General features: G+C 39.9%; 1 protein-coding gene across 1 annotated transcript in view; it reads left to right on the forward strand.

Moving 5' to 3' along the window:
* RAD23B (RAD23 homolog B (S. cerevisiae)) overlaps positions 1-22,801 on the forward strand; it is a 54,666-nt gene that overhangs the window by 681 nt on the left and 31,184 nt on the right. The window lies entirely within an intron of this gene.

Raw genomic sequence — 22,801 nt, forward strand, 5'->3', positions numbered from 1 at the left:
GGCCGCGCGCCGTGGGGTCGGGAGCGGGAGGCGGTGGCCGGACGCCGAAGGCTTGGTGGCAGATGGCGTGGAGCGCGCCCGCGGGGCCCGGAGGCCTGGGCACTCGTGGTGGGGCCGCGGGGGAGGGGAGGCCGGGCTGGCGGCCTCGGGCCCTGCTGGCCCTGCTGGCCTGGGATCCTGGGTGGGGGAGGGAGGCCGTCTGGACCCCGGTGGACCCGGCTTGGCTTTGAGGCTTGGGAGGTGGTAACCAGAGACGGGGAGACTAGGAAGGGGGGAAAGTCTCACATTTCGTCTGCCCCAGTTATCAAAGATGAGTAGTGCTGAAAACGCATTCTTTGCCTTTTTTCCCCTCCAGAATTATTAACTCTTTTTATTTGCAAGTGTCGGGGATCCTGCCGCCGAACACGGATTACACGTTGAGACTCCTTTGGTCGTGAAGATTTTTGCATTAGAGCTCTTCATATCTTGGCTCACATTCCAGATTTCACGAATCGTCTGGGTTAACCGTCTTGGAGTTGTGGGCCTTTGGAGCCGTGTACACTTAACCTCATTATCTTAAATAGAATTTCATTCTTAAGAAAGTTCCTTAAATGTGTGCTACAGTTAAAAACAACGTCACGGAGATCCACGAGATTGTCAGTGTTCGTAATTTTTCAGAGTATCTTTTTGGTGGCAGTATGAGGCACAGTGATTTTTTTAGATACACCTCCTTTGTGGCTCTGTAACCTTCGTTTTTTTCCCCCTCGGTACAACCGGGAGTAACAAGCTTAATTGAGAACGAAATGGTTATTTAGCTGGTCATTAAGTGGGCTTGATTGTTGTTTTCTGTTAGGTTTTCCATCTTTAATTGTTTAAGAAACAGAATTTCTAGCCATTTTTTAAAAAAATGCAGCAGAAGATGAAGTTTTGTTAGATGTAAAAATACGGAGTATGATACATGCTTAGTAAAGTTACCAAATCCCAAAACACAGTTGCCGTGGAATTAATTTCACCTTCTGCTGATCCTGTAGGAGAGAGTTGAGTTAGTTTCCAAGGTTGTACAGCCATAAGGTAGCAGATTGCCATGTCTTCTATGGAGCCATTGGGAGGTTTGAACTGCCAGCCTTAAGGTTATCAGCTGAGCACTTAATCACTGTGACATCAAAACTTCTAATAAAGATATTTAAAAACCTTCAAGCTCATTGCTCTGAGTCGGAGCTCGGGCAGGTTTTCAAATTGTAAATCACCCAAGTGGAGGACGCTTACCTTGTCTCCTGAAGAGAAGCTAATGGATTAAAACTGTCAGAGAGATAGACAAACATTTGGTTAGCTGCACACCTCCCTACCCACTAGGCCACCAGAAATGTGCCGGTTATGTGTGAGAAAACATCACTATTCTCAGATATATTTAACTAGATTAATATTGGCTAATAGAATCATGTTCTCTCTTAACATTTCTTCATATTTTGTATTAAATTGAAGGATGAAAGTTTAAATACCTGCACTGGTTTTAGACACAGCTTTGTTTATTATCTCACACTGTGTGCTGTTTATTTTACTTCAGTTCTTTGTTACAATAGATGTGTTGGTGCCACAGTACTTTTACCATAATTGATATATTACCCAGAATTACTGAAACCCGAGGAAGTGTAACTATGAGCGGATTTGTTGAATTTAACCAGTGAGTTGTCACTTCTCCAAGAAATTTAATTTTTATAAGTAGATTTCCGTACATATGCATTATGATGCTCTCTGCCGCTAAAGGAAGGCAATGAGTTACATGAGTATGAAAGTATATTTACAGTAGTTTCTTTCATAGAGTCCATTGTTAAAGAGTGTAGCACCTTCAGCATTTTGTACAGCATCCCTTTTCAGCATTTTGTGCCACATCTCTTAAAGAGAACCCTGGAATAATTTTCTTACTATAAGAAAATAATTCTGTATCATTCTCTTGACTGGTACCATGCATTACCTTTATTATTAACTGTTAGAGGCAGTAAGATTGGCACAGGATAGAGCAGGGTTGAGGGCTGTTGTAGATAGGGTCGCTATGAGTCGCAAGTGTCTGACTCGATGGCACATAACAACAACAATTAGGCTGGGGCAAGAAATGAAAAATGTTTAATACTCATTTTCTCCCTAAGCCTCAAAAATGTTTTTCAAGGTCAAGCTGTTTTGTTTTATTCAATCTTTACTATTTACTCATTTTTTTACTACAACTTTTCCAAAAAGTAAAAAAATAAAACCACAAACCAGTTAAAATGTTAATCAGTACAGGGAGACTTTTAAGTTCACTGCTTGTAATTTAGTGTGAGAACCAGGTTGTTGTTGTTTAATGGTGTCCAGTCGTAGACGACTCATAGCGACCCTATGAACGAACAGCCTGAGCACTGTTCGTGCATAGTTTCCGGAGGCAAGCCATTTTGGAAGTGGATGCCACACCTGCTTCCAGGCTTGATTTAGTCGGGAAGCTCCAGCAAACACTGTCCACCATGGGTGCCCATTACCACGATTGGCACTTCACTGTCACAGGCTTCAGCATCACAGCAACCACGAGTTACCTCTGTATAGCAACGCACAGACCAGTGCTATACCACCTAGAAGAATGTTTGACAGGAAGACAATTTGAACCAGGTACCCAAGAATATTAATAGATTTTAAATACAAGATAGTATTTTAATGGGAGCTATAGGAAAATTTTATCACGATTTTGTCTCACTGATAAAATGAAAAGATTTTGACCTCTGAAAACCCTCTGTTTTAGCTACTCAAAGCTTTGTTTTTATTTTCAAGATTTTTAACTAGCAGGAACTAAGGAAATTAAGGAAGCCATTACAGACTTTTTTTTTTCTTCTTTAGTGTTTGAGGTGAACATGTGAGAAAGTAAATATAAGAAACTTTTGAGGGATCAGGGGATTATGGAAGTGATTCATTTGTTGAAAAAGTTAGATGTTAACTGAGCATTGCCTGGCATTGTCAGAGGAGTAATAGGCTAAGTAGAACATGGTCAGTGCCTTCTGGGAGTTTTTATTGGCCTACTTAGAGCTCAGTGACTATAACACTGGGGTGCAGATGGTTGGGAAAGCAAGATTTGTTTGATGGTGTTTTTATGTTATCTTTTTACTGTCACAGTGCCCCACCCCTCCTTTTAAAACAGAAACAAAACCTAGAATAACTTTTTCCTGTTTCATAACCATTTTATATTAAACTTTTTATTATTAATATCCATTGTCCTTACTGCTGTTTTTCTACAGTCATTTTAATGTAATAGTGTAAATAATGTTTTTCCTCTGAGATTTAAAAAATACAGAAATAAGTGATGTGTGAAAGTGGAGGGTATTGTGAAAGAATATTCTTAAATATGCCATGTTCTTAATCCGTGCCCTCAGGTCAATTTTGACTCATAGCGACCTAGTAGGAGAGAATAGCACAGCTCTATAGGGTTTCTTGACACCTTTATGTTTGCAGCAGTCAGCAAATCAAAAGACCTATTGCATTAGGAAAATCTACTGTCAAGGACCTCTACAAAGTTTTAAAATTAAAAGGCAAGGATATAAATTTAAAGACTGCTCCAAGCCATGATATTTTTCAGTTGTTTTGAATGTGTCTAAAAGTTTGCAACAATGAATAAGGAGGGCCAAAGAAGAATTGATGCTTATGTATTGTGGTGTTGGCAAAGTGTATTGAATATATCATGGACTGCCAAACTAACAAACCAGTCTGCCTTGGAGGAAGTGCAGCATAGTCATCCTTAGAGCCAAGGATGGTGAAACATCTCCATACTTGGATCCAAGTGTTCAGGAGGGTCCATACTTTGGAAAAAAGCATCATGCTGGAAAGTGAAGCAGGTCAGAGAAAGAAAAGATTGGCAGAGAGGTAAATTAACACACTGTAGTAGTGGACTGTCACACGGCTGATGCCTGAGGATGGTGCAGGAGAGGACAGGGTTCCATAAGATGTCGCTAGGGTCACTAAGAGTTATAGTTGACTCATTGGCATCTAGCAACAACAGCATAGTTTCTAATGTTGTCAGTCTTTACAGAAGCAGACCGCTACATCTTTTTCCCAGAGAGTAGTTGGTGGGTTTGAGTAACAGACTTCCAGTTAGCACCTGAGCACTAACCATTTTGCCACCTGCATTCTGGATTATTCTTCAAAATCTGTTTAATAAAGGATTTTTAAGATGCCTGATAGATTGCTGAAGAACAACGACACAGCATCTGACACAGGCCTTGATCTTCAAAATTACTAGCTATGCGTCAAGAGGGCTGGACAGTGACTAATGATGATGGAGGGAGAATTGATGCCTTCGAGTTGTGGTGCTGGAAAAAGTATACCGTAGACTGCCAGGAGAACAACCAGGTCAGTCCTGGAAAGTGAAACCAAGCTGCTCCTTGGACACAAGGATTTTGAAGGTCTGACTCACATACTTTGGGCACATGACCAGGAAGGACCAGTCTTTGGAGAGGGATATTATGCTTAGAAGGGTGAAAGGACAGCACAGGTTAGGAAGACTGAGGATGAGATGGATTGATTTGGTGACTAGAGAAATAGGAGTAAGTAAGTCTATTGGCGACGATGAGACTGGCTGAGGATAGGGCAGGATTCAGAGCTGTAGTACATAGGGTTGCTATGAATCGCAAGCGACTTGACAGCATATACTACCATCACCACCACAGTAGAGTGCTAAGGACCCCTGGTGCTCTAGTGTGTAGAGGACTGATAATTGAAAGATGAGCAGTTTCAAAAAAACTGATGGAGAGATGGACTGCAGTGGGTTTGATTTTGGTTATAGATTGCTACTCATAAAATCTTTAAAGATTCTTAAGTTTTGGTGGTGTAATAGCCATTTAGAGGGAAGCATTTTTAAGCTGACACCCCAAGTAACTTCAGGAGTTTCTGTATATTGCTTAACATTTTAAATTAAGGACTGACTGAGTTATTTTAAATAATGACAGTAAACACAATATTCTGTGATTAAACACAGTATTTTCTTGAAAATTGTAAAGAGCGCGTAGTGTACAGATGCACTTCTCCAGTCAACTTGCCAGTGATAGATAATTTGAAAAACTAGGGAGTGAGAGCAAGTAGATTTCAGTTGAGACTTAAAGCAGAAGCCAAAATAAGATTGCATTACAAGTAATGTCAAAGCAAGTGTGTGTAGAAAGTTTATTAAGAGAATTTAGAGACACGGTGTTTGTTTTTCAGCACACAACATACTCAGTGTGCTGTATAGTATGCAAAGAATTAGCTTATAATTGGTCTCTATAATGGTAGTGATTATGTTGTAAAGTACTACTGTTTCAGTATTGCTTTGTAGACTGTTTGCTGGCAGTCACTTATTAGTGAATGGTTTCTAATGTAATACTTAAATAGTGTCTTATAGTAAATAGTGTCTTATAGAAACTGCCTATTGTTGGCATTGAATCAGAACCAATTCATATCTGACCCTCCAGTGGATTTTCAGAGACAGGAAATTGCAGAAGAGATTGCGCATCCTCCCATGGAGCAGCTGGTGGGTTTGAACTATATGCCATTGGGATTGCAATGCAGCTTCTTACCACAAGGCCACTGGAATGCTCTGGAAACTGCTTAGATCAGTAAAATGTGAAGGAGTGAATAGGAGTCATAGAACACTTGATCGTGCTAATGAGAAACCTATCCATGGACCAAGAGGCAGTCGTCAGAACAGAGCAAGGAAACACTGCATGGTTCAAAATTGGGAAAGGCGCATGCCAGGGATGTGTCCTATCTCCAGACCTTTTCAGCCTGTAAACAGATTATCTGAGAGGCTGGGCTCTATAAGAAGTGTGGCATCATGATGGGTGGAAGATCTGTTAACAATCTGTGTTATGCAGATGAAACAGCCCTGCTTACTGAAACTGAGGAGGACCTGAAATGCCTGCTGTAGAGGGTCAAGGACTGCAGCCTTCAGTATGGATTGAAGCTTAATGTTAAGAAGACAAAGATTTTCACCACTGGACCAATTGGCAGCATTTGGATGGATGGTGAAGAGATTGAGATTGTTAACAACTTTAGTCTGCTTGGCTCCACAGTCAACACTCAGCACCAGTAGCCAGGAAATAAAAAAAAAAAGTATTGCGATGGGAAAGTCTGCTATTAGGGACCTCTCTAAAGTACTCAAGAGCAGTGGTGTCACTCTGGAGACTAAGGTGCATCTGATACAGGCTATGGTCTTTGCAATCACTTGTTATGCATCAGCGAGTTGGACAATGACTGGGGAGAGTAGAAGGAGAATTGATGCCTTTGAGACGTGTGGTGCTGGAGAATAGTATTGAATGTACCATGGACTGCCAAGAAAACATTCATCCTGGAGAGGGTTAAACCAGGCTGCTCCTTGGAGGCAAGGATTCTGAGGCTTCATCTGACATACTTTGGACATGTTGTAAGGAGGGAGAGGTCCTTGGAGAGGGACATCATGCTTGGGAGGGTGGAGGAACAGTTCAGAAGGGGAAGACTCTGAGGTGGATTGATTCAGTGACTAGGATAATCGGGGTGGGTGTGTTGGAGGCAGTGCAATTGGCAGAGGATAGAGCAGGGTTTAGGGCTGTTGTACATAGGGTTGCTATGAGTCACAAGCGACTCGACGGAACATAACAGCAGTGAATATATTAAAATACTCTATTGCAAAAGTGAAACTGAGACTTGTTTACATAGTCTTGCTGTCATTAAGTTGTTTCCAATTTATTGTGACCTTCCTAGACTGTCCATCTTTCTCCCTCAGAACCACGAGTGGGTTTGAGCCATCAGAGACACAAGGCCTTTGCGTTAGCACAGCTCAATGTAGACGTAGACAACAACGGTTACTGTCATTGAGTCAAGACTGACTCATAGTTGATCCTCCATTGCGTTTCTGAGATTGTAAATTGCATAGGAGGAGAATGACCATCTTTCTGCTGCAGAGCTGCTGCTGGTTTTTGATCAGCCCAGGGCCTCAATCTTAGATTCAGCAGTAACTCCCTGCTATGTAATTGTATGACTCATAATGACCCTATGAACAATAACCCTGAACCTTGCCCTGTCCTGTGCCAGCCTCACCGTCTCTAACACATTTAACCTTATTGTTACAGTCACTATCTCAGGCTTGTTAAGGATTTTCCTCTTATGCTGGCCTCCTACTTTTCCAAACAAGATGATCTCCAAGGAGCGCATGGTTTCACTTTCTCTTAAGACAGACTTATTGACAATCTATCTGACTGGATATTCAATATCTTCTCCAGCACCACAACTCAAAGGCATCAATAATTCTTTTGTCATCCTTAGTCTTTGTCCAACTTTCAGATGCATAGCAAATCATCGAAAAGACCATGGCTCGTAGTCTTTTAAACTACCATCGTTAATTTGTAGTATTCTGGAGAGGTCCTTGACAGCAGATTTTCCCAGTGTAATTCATCTTTTGATTTCTTGATTGCTGGTACCAAAGTTGTTGATCCAGATGCCGCATTCTTCATAAAGTCCCACTTGTTAAATGATCTGAATAGGTATAGATGTTTTCTTGTTCTCTTTGGACAACAGCTGCTTGGTCTAGGTTTAAGTTGGTTTTTTTTTTTTTTGTTTTTTTTTTTTTTTTCTTTACGTGAGTTTTTTTTTTTTTTTATTTGCGGAGTTACTTTATTTTCTGCAGTGAGTTACGCCGGGGGGGCACATCAGAAGGCAGTGATGCGGAGTGCTGTACTGTGAGGGTGCATGCATGCAGTTTTTAAATGCTTACTAAGACCATCTTGGCTGCCAGTTGTGACACACAGATCCATTTGTCCTTGACTGGGCGAATAATGAACAGTTGGAGGATTATGTAAGCGTATCTGTAATTGTCTTAGCCATGTCAACAGTTCTGGAATTCCCACACTCTGAGAATACTGAAGAGCTCTCTTCATCTTCTCTTCTTCAAACTGGATGGGCTTTCCATTTTCGATGGTGATAGTAGCAGTCTTAAAAGGGAAGGTGTTGGGATTTGGTGCTCCAGCAGCCAAGGAGATGACTGTTTTTGGTGCCCTGGCCATGATTTCAGCTGCAAGTGATGCGGAAGACAGTCGTAAACAGAATCAGCTCACTGTGCATTATGGTCAGCGACTCTTTTTACAACGTGAGCGATAGAAGAACGCCAGTCTGAAATACACATTCGGAATATCTGTTTCTCGGCCTATTTTGTCAGAGTTCGGATGACTGATGGTTCCCGGGCGCTGCTAGCAGCGGTGAGGAATCTTGTGTAGTTCATGTCTCTGATATCTAAGCACAGTTTCTTCTTCAACCTCTGAGTACTAGAAAAGTCGAGCAATCTGACCTTAGTCGGCCTCTGAACTCCAGGCTCTGAAGTCAACCCTTGCGAGTTGCTTGCGCGCCGGCTGGCTGCGTCTGGGTTTAGAGAGCAGGGCGGAGCCAAGTCTGTGAGAGGCCTGAGACTGTGCGCGATCTCAAGGGCCTCGCTGGGGCGCAGGACAAGAACTCTGCACGGATCCGCCCTGGGTTTAAGTTTTGAGTGAGCACAATTAAGTATTCTGGGATTCCCATTCTTCTTAGTTGTAGTAGTAATTTGTTGTATGCCTTTGTATAGTTAATATAACACAGACAGATATCCTTTCTGGTATTCTCTGCTTTCTGCCAAGATCCATCCAACATCAGCAGTGATATCCCTGGTACCAGGACCTCTTCTAAATCCAGATTTTGTTTGCATGTGATATTAATAATATATTGTTTGATTCTTGTTGGTATAATATATTGATGGGTAACTTTTTTGGTAATGGGAACCAGTAAGGATCTCTTCTAGTCAATTAATTGTCCAGGTAACTGTCCTTCAACTTTCTTAACATAACCTGGTGAGCAGACCACATACATCTAGGACTGCATCTGTTTGTTGGAACATATTAATTCCTGTGACCTTATTTTTTGCCATTGCCTCCAGTGCAGCTTGAACTTCTTTATTATTGTTGACTCTTGATCGCATCCTGCTTTCTGAAGTGGGTCTCATTTTTCAATGTTTTATGGATCATTCAAAATTCTGTGCATAAGATCCTTCTGTCTTGCAAGTTGAGGCTTGAATTTGTTCTTCAGTTCTTACAGCTTGAGAAATGCTGAGTTCTTCCCTTTTTATTCTCTGACTCCAGCTCTTTGCACATTTCATTATACTTTGTCTTCTCAAGCTGTCTTTTAAAATCTTAGCTCTTCATCATTTCTCCCCTTTGTTTTGACTTCTCAGCATTCAAGTCCAATGCTCAGTCTCTTCTGATACCCATTTTGATCTCCCCCCCTTTTTTAAATTTTTTTTATTTCCTGGATGATACCCTTCACATCTTCCCATGGCTCAGCTCACCTTGGATCATTAGTGTTCAGTGTCTCAAATGTCTTCTTGAGATGGTTATTAGAGTAAAATACAAGAGGAACCTGAGAAATCTGATTTTTGTCTCAGCCCAAGTTTTGTTCTGTCAGTGTCTGGCACGGTTATCTTTTGGATTAATTGAATGCATTCTGTAATGTGTCCCTTTGTTGGCTTATTTACCTAATGATTAATTGTTGAGCACTTAATATGCATCAGACCCCACTACCTTGGTGCATACATTCTAGAGGGAAAATTCAGTCAACATACATTAAAAACCAGATAGTAAATGCCATTAGGGAAAATCCACATACAGTGAGATGATATGACAGTTTTTGATTGGATGGCTAATGGTCACAGGTCTTTCTGAACATCAAGGTGACATTTATACTGATTTAAAGATGCTCTGGTGGCACAGTGGTTAAGAGCTTGACTGGTGCTTCAGATCCATTGATTGTTCCTTGGGAGATAGATACAGCAGTCTGTTTCTGTAAAGATACACAGCTTTGGAATCCCTCTGGGGTAATACTGCTACTCTTAGAGTTGGGATTACCCGAACAACAGAGGGGGCAGAGATCTGAAAATATTAAATAATCAGAAATGGAAAGCATTTTCTATAGAGAACTGTTAATGCAAAGGCCTTTAAGGGTGTGTTTGAGGAATTTAGAAGAGACCTACATTGATCGTATAGTAGGTGAGTTAAGCAGAGAGAGGGCTAAAACACAGTGCATTGTAGGCTAGCGTTTTTCAAGGTAAAATAAGAAACCTTGCCCTGTCAATCAGTCAGTTTGAGGATCTTGTGCTCTTTTTTCCCCTCACCCACCATGATAACTTTTTCCAAGGATTGGCACTTCTTGATAAACTAAAAAATTATGTATGACAAAAATCTAACAATCTTTGTTTTGAAGGAGCACTGTGATTGTACTTTTACTTTCTTTTTTTTTTCTTTTTAAAAAAAAATATTAACTTCAGTAAAAATTTACAGAGACTTTGGATTTCCATTCATTCATTGTTGTACTTTTCTTTCTTCCCAACCCTCCCCCCTAGTACACTACCCTCTTATAAAAGAAAAATTCTTACATTGTTTTACAAACACTCCCCTAGGTCCACTCCACCATGTAGCCTTTGCTCTAGTCACCTGTCATGACAAAAATACCTAATCACATATCCCTTTTAAACAGTTTTCTCCCTCATCTGTTTCAATGCAGTATACATTATTGAACCCATCTTTCTCAGTCTCTCCCAAACCCTAAGGTCAGTCCTGTATTACAACAGTGGCACCATGCAGTATTTGTCCTTTTGTGTCTGAGACACTTCACTCAGCAAAATGTTCTCCAGAGTCACCCATTTTGAATAATATTGCATGAGTTCCTTGTTTTTCAATGCAGCATAGTATTGTGTGAATATACCACAGCTTATCTATCCTTTTGTTGATGGGCATTTAGGTTGTTTCCAACTCTTTGCTGTTGTGAACAAAGCTGCAGTAAACATGGGTGTGCATATATCTGCTTGGAGGTCAGTTATGGTTTCTTTGGGGTATATTCCCAGTAGTGGAATTGCAGAGTCAGATGGTATTTCTGTTTGCAACTTTGTGAGAAAGCACCACACCGCCTTCTGCAGTGGTTGCACCATTTTACACTTCCATCATTAGTGAATAAGGGTTCTATTTTCTCCACAACCTTGCCAGCATTTGTTGCTTGGTGTTGTGTTAAATTTTGCTATTCTGACTGGGGTTATAGCTCACAGTTGTTTTATGATTGTACTTTTTCAAAACAGATTTGTTTGTTTGGCAGTCTTGGCCAACACACAATTCAAAGGCATCTGTTGTAATTTTGTCTTCTTTCTTTGTTGCCTAACTCCATATGCATATGAAACAAAAGTGTCAGGCACATGTTAGTCTTACATTGATGACATTCTTGCTCTTGTGCAGAGAGATCTTTGCTTGCCCAATTTAATATGTGATTGGATTTCTTAGCTGTTGCTTCTATGGATATTAAATGTGGGTCTGTCTAAAGAGCAGAAAATGGTCTCTGAGTCAGAGGGAGTAATACTAGCATAGCTCTTCACTGCTCCAGAATAGAAAACATAAAGGGCCTCTAACCCAGCCCGTGGTGCCTCCAAAGGCAGACCAACCACAAGAGGATCATTTATTTGTTGCTGACTCACAGTTGTGGTACTGAGAATGGGGTTGATTAGGGAAGTAAGTTGGAGAGTGAGGGAAGCAAGGATTATCACCCAGTACAAGTCCAGGTTTTAGCCAATGTTCCAAGGCCCATTTCCTCAGATGGCCCAGGCTCTGGTTTCAGTTCTTTCAAATCCAATCATCCAGCAAAGTTTGCCTTACAGCGGTTTTGAGGCAGCTTCTTCAAGCATCAGGCAAGAATAGCAAAAACCTTTAACTGTGGCCTTTATCTCAGGGCTCCTCTGCTTATGCCTTACCACAGTTTCTCCACAACAAGGCCACAGTCTCAATCCACCAGATGCTATCCTGGAAAAGGAGAGACAACCTCCTCCTGTACCAGTCAGATCCAATTTGATAGTACATACATAAAAAATAATAAAATACGATTTAAAAACAAACAAACAACAAACAGTGCCACAGTCTCTTCCCCACCAGGATCTCGCACTCACCAGTGTCTTTCTCCAGTCTCCCTCAAGTCTTTGCAGAGCACTCTGTCTCTTATCCTGGTCCCACAGCTGTTAATGATTTGACCGTGTGTCTGTACTTAAAGTAGTGGGAGACAGCAAGGGGCTAATTGTAATGAATAATAAGCCAGTTTACAGGCTAACCCAGCAGGGTCCAAGTAAAAGAAATCATTAACAGCTAGTGGCTGTAGATAAGGGTAGTAGACATCATAGTGGAAATGGAGTGAAGTGAAAGGATTTGATATATGTTTGAAGAGTCGAGTTTAGAAAACTTGGATGAGTTGGGTGGGGAAAATTGCAAAATGAAATATTAAACCTCAATTTTGCTTGTGTGAAGTGTGTAAATTCTTGGGATCTTTACTGATATGTGGAAGACTGAGAAAAGAGTGAGGCTAGGGTGAGAACGCAAGACTTAAGTGTGAGTTAACTCTTAAAAAGATAACATAGTATGGATGTCTGGATTCCAGAGAGAATTTGGGTTAAAAATAGAGACTTGAAAATAATAACCAACTTATAAAGGCTGTCATCCAGCAGCTTTTTCCAATCCTAGTTCCTTGAGAGAATACAGTTCTAATACTTGTTAGGTGCTATTTGTAATTAGTTGACTTTGAAGCTTCTAGTAGTTACTAATTGTGCAGTTTTCGTGTAGGTTGAGGAGTTTAATGGAGAATTTGGCTAGCATATAGGGTGAGTCTTAAAACTGAAGCCTGAGATCCATTAACATGTAAGGATTGCCTCAAGAAGACGGTCTTAGAGGTAGAAAGAAGCCAAGAGAAGCACACATTTCAAAGAGGAAGAAAGGATCAACTCTGTCTAGTATCTGAGAGAGGAAGGTTTTGGTAAACTTTGCTATTTTTGTATTTTAATTTTCCTTACTTGAGTGAAAGTTTACAAATCATACTTCATTTTCATTCAGTCATTCATAACATTAATTAAGCTAGAGTTGATTAATAGACTTAATTTGAGTGATAAACTCTTATTGCATATGGAATTTTAACAGTTTTGAAAGTCCTTAGTGACTTTGATAAATGGCCTTGGGCCTGAACAGGATGAGAAGTTATGCTAGAGGTGTTACTTTTCCCCAGGGCCTTTACCCTGTAGGTTAAAAAACATGAAGCTAGTCACAAGTACTTTTAGCTGAGCTTCAGTGCATATTGTTGAGACATTTTACCCATAGTTTGTTTTCACTGACTCACACTCCTCTCATGTTATCATTTCTACCCTCACTTTTATTTTAAATGGGGTCAGTGATTCTAATCACTATTTTGCATTAGTACCATTCTCTTGCCAAGATGCCTGAATTTTAGTTCTAACTGGCCACCTTACAGTGTGATCTTGGGCAAGTTACTCCATTTTTAAGAATCTGTTTCCTCATTTGTAAAATTAATATGCTGTTACTGGAACTCAGTGAGATTAATTGACATCATGGTTGCAACAGTGGGCTTAAGCATGGTGGAGATTGTGAAAATGACTCGTAATTGGGCAGTATTTTGATTTGTTACTCATTGGGTCCTGGAATGCAAAAGTTGGAAATAAAGACTGATATTTGGGAAATAATGGCCTTGGTGACAGAAAGGAGGCTGCAGATTGCATTCTAGAATTTTGTACATGGAATGATTTATTCAAGGAGCCCTTGTGGTTTGTTGGCAAGGCATTATACTGCCAACTGAAAGGCAGAATGTACCAGCTGTTCTGAGGAGAAAGATGGACATCTTCTCCTATGTTATTTTACTGCCTTTAAATTCTTACTAGATAGTTCTGACTCAGTGGTACATAATAACAATCCATAAGATCTATGAGAGTTTACCTGGAGTTGCAATGTTGAAAGATGTTATGGGGGGAAAATATAATTTTTTAAAAAGCAAGCAAAATAGCAAAAGAAAGCAAGAAGCAGAATGACCCAACATGCATTAAAAGAAGATGGAGGGAATACACAAAGTCACTGTACCAGAAACTGACTGACACTGAAAATTTCCATCAAATGTCATATGAGTAGGAGCCAATGGTAATGAAAGAGGAAGTAGAAGCTTCAGGAAGGCATTTGCAAAAATATAAGGCCCCAGGAATTGATGGGATACCAATTGACTTGTTTCTGTTAACAGATGCAGCCCTGGATGTCTATGCTAGAAAAATTTGGCGAACAGGTTGGAAGAGGTCCGTATTTGTTCCCATTTCCAGTAAAGATGACCCAACAATTGTGGAAACTATTCAACACCATCTATTATATCACAGTCAGGCAAGATACTGCTGAAGATAATGCAGTAATGCCTAGAACAGTACAAAGAAAGAATACTGCCAGAGTGGCACCAGGGATATCATTGCTAGTATAAGATGAATCCTGGCTGAAAATAAAGAATACCAGAGGAATGTCTATGGTGGCTTTATTAACTGTACAAAAGCATTTGACTTGTGGCTCATAACAGGCTATGGCTAACATTGAGAAGAATGGGAATCCCAGAGCACTTAATTGTGCTCATGTGAAACCTATACCTAAGCCAAGAGGCTGTATTGCAAACAGAGCAAAGGGAACACACATGGTTTAAAATTTAGAAGGGTGTGCATTGCCATATTTCTTTGAAGAGGAATGTGGTATCAGGATTGGAAGGAGACTCATGAATAACCTGCATTGTGCACATGACACAACCTTGCTTGCAGAAAATTAAGAGAACTAGAAGCACTTGTTGCAGAGATAGAAGAATACAGATTTCAGTATGGATAGCAACTCAGTATCAAGAAAACAAAAGTTCTTAACACTGGATCAAAAGGTAACATCATGATAGATGGAGAGAAGATTGAAACTGTCAACAGCTTCATAGTACTGGAATCCACAAGCAACACCTTTGATACCAACAGTCAGGAAATTCCAGAAGTATTGCACTAGGAAAGTCTGTAGATAGGAACCTCTCCAAATTAATAAAGAATAATGATATCAGTTTGAGAACTAAACTGTGTCTGATTCAGGCCATGGTCTTTTCTAATTACTTATGCATTTGAGAGCTGGACAGTACCAGGATGACAAAAGAAGAATTAATGCCTTTGAGCTGCAATATTGGAAAGGAGTATTAAACATCACATGGGATGCCAAAAGAACAACAGTTACGCCTTGGTAAAGGTACAGCCAGAGTGCTCTTTGGAGGCAAAGACGATAAAACTTTGCTTCACATACTTTGAGCATGTTGCTAGAAGGGGATTGTTCCTTGGATAGTAACATGATGCTTGGAAAGTCAAAGGGTTGGTAAGGGAGAGAAGACCCTCAGACAGGTGGATTGACACAGTGATTCCCTCAATGGACTTGTGTGTCAGGAAGTTTGAGGATGGCACGGGGGAGAGGACAGGGTTCAGATCTCTCGTTCCCAAGGTTACTGTGGGTCATACTCTACTCAACAGGACCTAACAACAACAAAAGAGTGGAGGTTGACTCGACAACACCTAACAACTACTGGAAGTACTAGCTTCATAGGGTTATTTTGAGGATTATATAAACTTGAGATCAGACAGTTTTTATTTAGAGCAGAACTTAACAAAACTGTTTCTTACTCCATTGTTCTTGCTGCCTAAACCACCTGCTATCAAGATGATTCTGGCTCATAGTGACCTTACAGGGCAGAGTGGAACAGCGCCTTATGGTTTTTGAGGCTGTAAATATTTATGGAAGCAGACTGTCACATCTTCCTTTGATCTTTTTCTGTTAGCAAGGTAGCATTCCAGCCATTTGTATTTGAGCCTTTTATTGCAGCTATTGAGTTAGTGGGGGAGCTCTGTGCTGCAATTCCAAAGGCAAGCTGTTTTGAGTCTTTCGCTCTGTGGGAGCAGGATGGGCAATCTGTTCTCATATGATTGCCTTAGAAAACCTCCTGGAGGGTCAGCTATGGGTTGGTTCTGACTCAACGGCACACAACAACAGGGTGTTAGTGGAGCTCATTGAGGATTGGCCTTGCCTTTCTTGGCTTTTCACTGTACCAGACATCCTTCTCCTGATGACATTCCAAAGTAAATAAAAAAGAAAAAAAGGTACAAGTCTCAGACAGTATTCTATGATCCCTAGGATTTTCTGGGCTAATATTTGAAGTATATTAGGTGTTTTTTTCCCTAGTCTCTTAGCCTGGAATCTCCACTAAAACCTACCCATTTATGGGTGACCTTGTTGGTATGCCTGTTTTTCATCTGTTTAAGTATCAATATTTTAACATTTTATATCTGACAGTAGTTGTAAAAAATCTCTTGCATATTAATAACATCTGTCAATAATGAATGTTATGGTGTGCAGCTCGAGTAATACTGGTTATATGGTTAGAGGTTATGCGTTATCTTGGCTGAGCCATGGTTCTCAGTGGTATGTGAAAACACCAGTGGCATGCCTTTTGTCATTGTAGTCAACACATAAGTCACACTATATGATAAAATAATACATGGGTAGTCATTGGAAGATATTCTACTCTCATTTTGTCAACCTAATATATTCAGCTGTTTGAAACAGTTTATAAGAGCCATGAACAAAGTCATTCCTTTGTAGCTTGAAAATTTTGAGAATATGTAAAATTTGTTAGCTTTGGAACTAAATGTGTTGCAGTTGAGTCTCAGTTGTAGGTGAAACCTTCCAAAGGACACCACCATCTATTCTCTTTAAGGTTGGCTGAATAGATACATTGTGCAGTGCATCAGAAAGCTAAATCTGTAATGGAATGAAGTTAGACTGTATAACCATTTCAAAGTTTAATTATGTAAGCCCATTATAGAGGAGGCAGACCTACTGATGACATGATCAAGTCTTAGGTATTTCAACAGGTAGATAAAATGATTCTGTATGCATTCTCCCCTCCCTGAGAGACCCTCCAACACACACACACACACTCTCTCTCTCTCTCTGCATTAGTATAGACAGGTTGGTTGTTTTCTGGGTTTTTAGGAGTCTGGAGAGTTCTTTAAATTTCCAGGTGTCTTGAGAGTTCTACATTTCTCTATGCTTAATCTCCAAATTGCAGTGTCTGTTTAGCTCTTGTTGAAATTGTGCTTTTAGAAAACAATTTTTATTTTCATAAAACTCACTTCTGTACTACCACCCAACCAATTCATTACTGTCAAGTTGGAGCCAACTCACAGCAGACTCCCCACTGGATTTCCAAGTCTTCAAATTGAATGTGAGAAGATTGTTCATCTTTCTTTCTTGAAGCTGTTGTTCTTATGGCCCAATGGGAAGATGTTTTTCTTTTTCTGTTGTATTGAAGTCAGCTGACAATATTTTTAACTCTTTATTAACTGTTATTTAATTGCTTGTAGTACTAGTACAAGTAGTCAGTGAATTACTGAGTATTTGTAATACAGTGTGTTACTATTTTGATGCCTTTTTTTTTAAATCCTCTTAAGGATTTGTCTTCCTTGATGTCCAAAATATTAAATTATTTCATTCTTTCTAAGGCACATTCTGATTCTTCCAAGACAGACTTGTTTCTTCTTTTGGCAATTCACACTTACTAGGGAGCTTATTTTTGTTAAGTGCATTCAAATTGAGTCCAACTCATAGTGACCCTGTCAACTACAGATCTAAACCCTATCCTATCCTGTGCATCCTTATCTCTGATATACTTTATCCTATTACAGCAGTAGCTGCTATGTTAGTCTCTTATCTTTGAGAGTCTTCCTTTGACCCTCTACCTTTCCAAACATGATGTCCTTTTACAAGTAATGCTAACAGATTAGGTTGCATTTGAGGTTGGAAGCTGGATACAGTTCTTCAGTCAAGAAAGTCTCTCAGATGTGTTTAGCAACCTTTTCACCTTCAGTCTTTTGGCTTAAGACCATAAGACCAGTATTAACAAAACCAACTCATAGCTGACCCTTCACTGGATTTCAGAAGCTGTAAATTGTGTAGGAGGACACTGCTTATCCTTTTCCTGTGAAGCAGCAGGTGGATTCAAACAGTATGCCTTTGGTTGGCAGCATAACTCCTTACCACCTGTTGTGCCCGTTATGGACCTCTAGTCCTGCCAGTTAACGGTGACTTGCCTCCTCCCTCCTCGGGTCCTCCAACAAGCTTAAGTGAAGTCCCTTAGTTCTGTGGGACAACAGTCCCAGATCAGCTCTGTTTTACTTCGTTCTCTGGTTCTCTCCTACTGCTGCTTCTATATTTCCATTTAGTTTGTCTCATTTCATACAGCAATTTTTCTTGTTTCTAAGGATGAGTGCTGTATTCGCTGCTGCTGTTTTCTTGCCAATAATGAGATTCTCTAGCTGGCATCTTTATGATTTCTCTTTTTAGAAATGTTGTTAGGTGCCATCAGGTTAACCACCACTCACCGAACCTGTGAACAACTAATCTTAATCTCAGGCTATCATGTACCATCCTCATGATCTCTCACCTGGTCAAGCCCATTGTGATAGTCACTCAATAGAATTCCTTCTTGCCTCATCCTTATTATACGGTGTTTTATGAGTTCATTATTTTTCATTTGATGATGTTTTTAAGTGTTCCTCACATTCTGCAAGTGAGGTTGTGTCAGCTGTAAAGTGCAAGTGGTTGATGAATCTTCCTCAGATCCTGATAACAAATTTTTCTTCATATAGTCAGCTTTTCGAATGATTTGTTCAGCATGCACCCTGAGTAAGTACAGAGAAAGGATGCAACCCTGATTCATACCATAACCTGATTTTAAACCATGAAGTTCTCTTGTACTGTTGTAACAGCTCCTTCTTGGTCTGTGTGTAGGTTTCCCATTAGCACAGTTAAGTGTTCTGGGATTCCCATTCTTTTCAGTGTTACCGATAATTTGTTGTGGTCCACAGTCAGATGCCTGCCTATCTTTTAGTCAAGATTCATCTGACCTCAACAGTGGTATCCCTTATGCTGTGGCTTCTTAGGAATCTAGCTTGAATTTCTGGCCATTCACTGTCAGTGTTTTTAATAATCTTCAGCAAGATTTTACTTGCATGTAATTTCAGTGATATATATTTTTTTTTTTAATTTATATATATATAGTCTGTTTACAATCTACCTAATTGGGAATGGGAACTAAGGAGCCAACCTGGTTTCACCCTCTCCAGAAAAGACCTGTTTGTGAAATATTAGTGTGTATCATCCAAGGTTAATTTATTTAAGGTGCAGGGGAAACATTGTCACCTTATTCATCTAGCCATATTGTTTTAGGGCTACCCATTATGATTGCTTTTTTTACCACTTAAATGATATAAGAAACCGTATATAGAGGTAGCAGAGTTACCATGATAATGTCGGTTTGATATTTTTAGCTCTGGTGGCTTATTGGTAGGAATTGCCCTGTCAACTCAAAGGTACGCAATTAGAATCCACCAGCTGATGTATGGGAGAAAGATGTGCGGTAGGGTTAGTAAGCTGAGTTGGTTCTGACTTCATAGCACATCACATGTTTTGTGCATTAGCACAAAAAAGTAAAAAAGCTTTTGTGATCTCCTTCATGGCAACAATGCCTTTACGTTTATTTGCCAATGAATAATTGCCAAAAATGTAAGTTTTCTTTAACTATTTTTTTTTACATGCCAGGATGTGTAATATTAGAACCATTGCTTCAATCTTTTCCCCCTCCTCTTTGGATGAAATCTACTTTCTTTTTTTTTTTTAAATATTCTCTTCTTTTTTTCAAAAATTGTATTATTTTTACATGTACGTCAAATCAGATCTGACTGGTAAAGGAGGAGATTGCCCCCTCCTTCTCCAGCAGAGCATCTGGTGGATTTGAACCGCGTAGTGCAGCGTCTTGCCACTAGGCCACCAGAGCTCCCTGAAATCTACTTTCTGTAGTATTGTTCCAGTGTGGAGGTGGTGTACATAAAACCTTGAATACCACAAGGCAAAGATTATGTGGCGCTTTCTTGGAGGCTGACTTCTGCATCCTCAGAGTTATAGTGTGGATTACATGACTTCTTATTAGGCTCTCAGTATGTAGCTCTTTTTTTTTTTTTTTTTTTTTTAGAATGTAGCTCTTGATACATGATATATATGTGTACCATTTAAGTTAGCTATTATTATTCATCTAGCCATAATGTCTCAGGGCTACCTATTAAAACTTTAATAATAATTCCTTTTACAGTATACTATAATGTTGAGGAAGCTGGGTTCTTTTGAATATGCAATTGCTGATCATCTAACAAGCATTGGCTTTAGAAATCTTAGGGGTGCTGTGTAATTAAGGAGATAGATGTATTATCTTATATTACTGTCCTGGGAATGTAATTTCTAAAGCTTGCTATTGTCTCACATCATCTCCAACCTAGACTTGAACAGAAATGACTACTTTTAATGATTACTGTCCTTATCTAGAGTAGTGGGGGATATGGTAGCGTGACCACCTTAGGATGTTGTTTCTTCTGATTTTAGTTATGTGATAAGGCTATTCCTGTGGGTGTGGGGGTGTGTGGTGTGTGCACACACCTTCTCTGGTGGCTGAGTGAAAAGGAATTGCTCTGCCAACCCTGAGTCACGTGGTTAAGATCCACCAATTGCTCCATGGAAGGAAGGTGGCAGTGTGCTCCAGTGCCGTTTACTGCCTCTGAAAATCCACTGGGCTGTCAGCTATGAGTTCGTTTCAAATTGATGGCACATGACAACATACAAGCTTTAATGTTTGAGGTTGAGAATAGTCTTTAATTTAAAATGAACAGTTTTATAAGAGAATTCTTGTTATTTTTAGCATTAGCCAGGTGTCTGTAAAGAAATTCTTAAGCTTGTTATTTAGGAGTTAGAAGACACAAAATGAAAGTTCAGTTTTTGCTTCTTGTTCCTCAGCTTTTGATAAACAAGAAGCAGGGATTGAACTTTCATTTTATGTCTTGATTTGATGGTGGTGGTGGTTGCTAGGTGCTATCAAATATGACACATAGCGACCCTATTAACAATAGACCTTAACCCTGCCCTATCCCATGTCATCCTTATCATCTCTGCCAAACTGGAGCCCATTGCAGGAGTCACTGTGTCAGTTCATCTTGTTGAGGATCTTCCCGTTCACTAAAACCTCCATCTTTCCAAGCCTGTTGCCCTTTTCCAAGGAGCACCTTGGCTGCACTTTCCCCTAAACATATTTGCTTACTCTTTTGGCAGCCCATGGCATGTTCTGTCTTCCTCAGCACCACAACTCAAAGGCATCAATTCCTCTTCTGTCATCCTTACTTACTGTCTAGCTCTCTGATGCATATCAGGTGGTTAAGAAGACTATGGTCTGAATCAGACGCACTCAGTCTTAAAGCCTTGAGTTGTAGCACTGAGAGATGGAGTGGTCAAAATCTTGAATGATCCATGAAGCATCAAAAGATGGCAGGAATACACAGAATCAATGTACTAAAAAGAATTCATTGACACTGAAAAATTTCAGGAAGTACTTATATAGGAATAAGAGCCAGTGGTAATGAATGATGAGATTCAAGTGTTTCAGAGAAGACTTTGGTAAAAAATAAGGTCCCAGGGATTGATGGAGTACAAATTGGCATGTTTCAACTAACTGATGCAGCCCTAGATGTGCACAGTCTATGCCAGAAAATTTGGAAGACAGCTACCTAGCCACCTGACTGGAAGAGATCTATATATATGCCCCCATTCCCAAGAAAGATGATCCAACAGAATATGGACATTATTAAGCAATGTCATTAATATCATATGCAAACAAAATATTGCTGAAGATTGTCTGAAAACAGAACAGTACATTGACAGGGAATTATGAAGAGTTTAAGTGAGGTTTAAAAGAGGCCGTGGCACCAGGGATATCATTGCTGATGACAGATGGATCTTGGCTAAAAGCAGAGAATACCAAAAGAATGTCTTATTTGTGTGTCATTGACTGTATGGATCATAACAAACTATGAGTAACATTGAGAGTGAGAAAACTCAGAACATTTAATTATGCTCAAGAGAAATCTATACCTAGATCAAGAATCTGTTCTTGGAATGGAGCAGGGGAACACTGCATGGTTTAAAATCAGGAAAAGTGTGTGTCAGGGATCCTTTTTTCATTACTATTCAGTCTTTATGCTGAACAAATAATTTATGAAGTGGGACTCTATGAAAAGAAGTGTTGCATCAGGATTTGAGGAAGACTCAGCAACAACCTGCATTGTGCATATGACACAACTTTGCTTGCTCAAAGTGAGGTGAATATGAAACACTTGTTGAAGAAGATCAGGTCCTACAGCCTTCAATATGGGTTGCATCTCAACATCAGGAAAACGAAAATCTTCATTCCAGGACTATCAGTCACCATCACGATAGATGGGGAATGGATTAAAGCTGTTGACTTTATTTTGCTTGAATCAACACCCTTGGTACCAACTGTCACTCACAATCTCAGGAGACATTGCATTGGGTAAGTCTGTCGGGGGTCCCTCCAAAATACTGAAGAGCAGTGATGGTTACGGTTGTCATGGCTATTTAGTTGCACTTAATTATGGACAGGGAGCGCTGATGTGCCCTCGAGTTGCTTGTGACTCATAGCAACCCTTTGTACAGCAGCTCTGAACCCTACATCTCATCAAAGGTCTTCTTAATAGGATCTGTTTTATGAACCAACTCCATAAAGCATTATAATAAAAACTCAAGGTACATACAGTAGTGCTGCTATTGTAATATTAATTCTGTGTGCTTAAAATAGCATTCACAAAATTAGACTTTTTGAAGAAGAATGGCATCAGGATTGGAGGAGAACGTGTCCACAAGCTACATTAACCAAGTGACAAAACCTTGCTTGGCATAAATGAAGAGGACTTAAAGCACTGCTGCAGAAGATACAGACCGCAGCCTTCGGTGTTGCTATTACAGTATTGTATATTCCATCTCAACATCAAGAAAACAAAATCCTCACTACAGAACCAATAGGCAGTAATGGGAGA

Source organism: Elephantulus edwardii, unplaced genomic scaffold, assembly GCF_000299155.1.
Source record: "Elephantulus edwardii isolate Elephantulus edwardi_28Jun2011 unplaced genomic scaffold, EleEdw1.0 scaffold00052, whole genome shotgun sequence".
Taxonomy (NCBI): domain Eukaryota; kingdom Metazoa; phylum Chordata; class Mammalia; order Macroscelidea; family Macroscelididae; genus Elephantulus; species Elephantulus edwardii.